Source organism: Mus caroli, unplaced genomic scaffold, assembly GCF_978045245.1.
Source record: "Mus caroli unplaced genomic scaffold, Mus_caroli_1 scaffold_4, whole genome shotgun sequence".
Classification (NCBI taxonomy): domain Eukaryota; kingdom Metazoa; phylum Chordata; class Mammalia; order Rodentia; family Muridae; genus Mus; species Mus caroli.
This window is the reverse complement of record NW_028227259.1, coordinates 98,333,625-98,337,758: the sequence shown is the minus strand read 5'-3', so window position 1 is coordinate 98,337,758 and position 4,134 is coordinate 98,333,625. Positions and strand designations below refer to the sequence as shown.

Here is a 4,134-nt window from a genome sequence, read left to right as displayed (position 1 = left end):
TTGTATACACATACTTCTTTATAAATATAATCGTTTAAGTCTTAAATATAACTCTAATCGTGAGCATGATTTTTTTTTTACAAAGGGTATAAAAGAATCAAAAAGAGAAATCTAGTTCTTGCCAAAATGGCCTCTTGACTCTCTCCCTCTTTTGCCTGCTTGCCGTGTGGGACTGAGCAACTGCTAGATCCTTGGACTTCCACTCACAGCTACTACTGGAACATTGTTGGGAATTGGACTGCAGACTCATCTGCCTACCTGAAAGCTACGATGAGATTCAAAGACCCACCAACCCTCCAGCAGCTGGCAAGAAGAAGTCTGTTGAAAGATGAAGCCTTGACCATCTCTGCTCTGCCGAACCTGCCTGTGCAACTCTTCCCACCACTCTTCAAGGATGCATTCACCAGCAAACAACCTAAGATCCTGAGCCTGATGGTGGCAGCATGGCCCTTCCCACTCCTTCCTGTGGGAGCTCTGAGTGGGATTGATCACCTGGAGACCCTGAAAGCTGTACTAGATGGCCTTGATTTGCTGATGTCACAAAAGGATCGACCTAGCAGGTGGAACCTACAAGTTCTTGATTTGGGAAATGCCCACCAGGACTTCTGGGAAGGTTGGGCTGGATTACTTCATGAAGTCTGTTCTCAAGATGTCTTTGGCAAGAACCAACCAGTGGGAAATCATCACATCCTAGGGGGGAAACAGACCATGACTATAAAAATGAATCTTTCCCTCAAGTACTGCCGTCATTTTGAATACCTAAACTATTTGCATTGGTGGGCCGAACAGAGAAAAGATGGGATACAGCTGATCTGTGAGAAGCTGGATTTTAGGGGCATTCCTTGTAACCCGCTGCGATTCTTGAAGGTTTCATATGTAGCCTCAATCCAGGAATTGGCAATAAAGTCCACACACTGGAATATATATAAACTTGCATTGCTAGCCCCTGGCCTGGGCCAGATGAAAAGCCTCCAGAAACTCATTTTCATGAACATCAGGAGACCTGCTGACCTTAGGGAATTAGAGGAAACCCGTATTGTTACAGAGATCTTTTCTGAGTTCTCCAAACTGCATAAGCTCCAGCATCTCCATTTACATAATGTCTACTTCCTGAATGAATGCCTGGACCTAATGCTCAGGCTTTCAGAATCAGACATGAGGTATCTGTCCCAGTGTCCAAGCATCCATCAGCTCAAATACCTGGACATTAGTTACACCACCTTCAAGCCTTTAAGTCATCGATTTCTAGGAAGCCTACTAGAAAGACTGACAGCTACTCTGCAGACATTAAAATTGAAGTGCTTTAACCTCATGGACTTCCAAATCCATGACCTTCTGCCTGTGCTGAGCCAGTGTTCCCAGCTCACTGAAGTTGATTTTGTGCCGAACAAATTTTCCATGGGCAGCCTGAAGAAGCTGCTGCAGCATACTGCCAACCTCACACAGCTGACCCTGGAGAAGTACCCTGCCCCTGTTGAAGTCTATGATGACCGTCATGGTGTTATTCCAGACAGATTTGTACAACTTTGTTCTGAGCTTATGAACACACTCAAGGGTGTAAGGCAGCCAAAGCAGGTCTATTTTGTGAGTACGACATGTTTACCTAATTATGAATTCCTCATTTATAATTTGGAGGGCATGGTATCTTCTGAGCAATTAAGAAGGAGAGGTCATTGCTGGGCTCTGATAAATGGAGGGCAGGTCTCAAGAGACTCATTGGAGTTATAGATCATATGTATTCAAGCATTTTTGGATGTACTTTGGAAAGATAACTATTTCATTTCCTTTGGATGACAGTCAAATTCTTCTGATTTGAGGTAGTTGTGTTGAGATGGAAAACCATGAGCTTATTTTCAGCCTAATGTCTACAGTACAGAAACACCCTTGAACAGCAACTATATCTGAAAATTGTAGGCCTGCATTCCAGCACTTTCCAAGTATGAGGGACCCTAAAAGTAGGGAAGGGGATAAAGAGAGAGGATATTATAAAGATCATAATGGACTTGAATAGGAGGGCTCCGTTTCATTCTCCCTGTGGATAGCAACCACTTTTTGGCTCTCCCCTTACATACTGTTCTACAGTATATGGATATATTTTTATGAAGTATAAATCTGACTAAACTTGGAATATTTTTGTATTAGACTGTTACCACTATAAAGCTGTATCTCTTTCTTGGGGAGGTCTAGCAGCCTGCTATTATCTTCTACCACAACCATTACGATTATAATTTCTCATAGGTTCTAATAAATCGGTTTTGAATAAGAAAAAAAAATGGCCTCTTATCTAGAATGTCTTGGAGCCAACTGTACATGTAAGCTGTCCAGGTTTTAGTTGCAGACTTTTCCTCTGAATTCACAAGATTTGCCTTTCACTGATCTGAATAGATCTAACTCTTTTTAAAGGTTCAGAGCAGTGCTTTCTTGTCTGGCCCAAGGTAGAGATGGACAATGTTGGGCATTGGGCTATATACCCATAGTTTGGTCTCCAGTTGAGCTGAAGTCTGAACCCCAGGACACAGTGGTGAAAATTTGCCTACCTGGGAAATAAGGAGTTTTCTAATGCTCCTGGAACTCTGGCTCTTAAGTTACCTCCCACTCACCCCACACAGGAGAAGCATGGTTAGTAGTCACACAGGCAATGTCCCAAGCTTTTGACCTTCAGGCTAAACTCCTCCCCAGTTACCTAGCAACAGTAAAGACCATAAGAGGGGTTGCTTGGCCCCACCTTGCTCTTACTCCCCTGCACTCCTCTTACTCTCTCCTCTCTCCTCCCATATCCTTCTGCTCTCCTCTCCTCTCCTCTCCTCTCCTCTCCTCTCCTCTCCTCTCCTCTCCTCTCCTCTCCTCTCCTCTCCTCTCCTCTCCTCTCCTCTCCTCTCCTCTCCTCTCCTCTCCTCTCCTCTCTCCTCTCATTCCCTTACTCTCTGCCTCTTACTCTCTAGCCTTTTTTCTGTCTCTCTCTTTCCTCTTTCCCCTTTGTCTCCTCTTGGCCATAACTGGTCGGTCTCTCTCTCTCTCTCTCTCTCTCTCTCTCTCTCTCTCTCTCTCCATCTTCTCTCCATTCTCCCTGCCTTTCTAAACTAAAGTTCTAAAACCATAGACTGTCTCTGTTCATGAGGGCCCAGTGAGCTTAAATGATGGGATAGGCTTTCTCCTAATGAGCCATTTCTAATCTCCCAATGGAAGGCCTTCTTGGGCTCTAGTCAAGGCCCACCTTCCTGTGTTCCAGTCAAGGCCTGCTGTGCTTATTCTTGCCTGCATGTGAACCTGTCTCCCTAAGTCCTCTCTCCCATAACTCTGGGGCAACAGAGTGTTGTCCCTGGGCCCTGATCAGGGACTGCCCCTTGTCCCCCCACTCTTGAGTGGGGTCAATTGCTTAGGTGCTCACCTGGGATGGAGTGGAAAGAGTCTGGCAGCCCGCCCCCAAATTTTCTGGCCAGAACATAGGAGGGAATCTGGCCAGGAGCGGCTATCCTCCCTCCCCTGGCCCCTTTTTAGTTCCGACAGACAAAGAGAAAGAAAAAAACTGTGTAGTGCACAGTACTGTCATCAGGGTTGTACCTGCTTCACTTCACTTCTCACTCAGGTTCCCCTCCCCCCACATGCTTCCCTTGCAGCTATTACCCCAGATTCTGTTTTATGCTGTCATGTTTGTTGTCACCCCAACATATTCTTGAAGTGTGACAGATACATGATGAGTTACAATGAGAGAAGCAATTTCCAAAGAATCCTTGAGGAAGGAATTTGTATAAGAGTCTCAGGTATTGCTTCCTCAGTCCTACAAGAGCCTGGCATGTAAACACAACTCTCTCACCATTCAATTAGTGAGCATTTCCTGAAGCAAGACTCAGTTAGAGGTACAGTAGATATGATGGAAAAGCATAAGACTTTTGTCTTTACTCTCTATTCCCTGGACCAGGTGGCCTCTCTATAAGATACATATTACCATATGTATCTTATATGGGTGCTCTGTCAATGTAGACATGGCATCTGGATTTGGGACATTCTGTATTAATCAGTTTTCTGCTGTGTGACAAAACAATCTGCCCAAAAGTAACTTGAAGAGACAGGATTTTTGTCCTCTTACATCCCTCAGGTCCCAGTCCTTAACTGAGGGGCATTAGAGCAGGACGG

The 4,134-nt window shown here is 44.9% G+C and overlaps 1 pseudogene; it reads left to right on the top strand.

Moving 5' to 3' along the window:
• The first annotated feature begins 270 nt into the window (after positions 1-270).
• LOC147005248 (PRAME family member 8 pseudogene) lies at positions 271-1,728 on the top strand (annotated as a pseudogene).
• Positions 1,729-4,134: the final 2,406 nt, after the last annotated feature.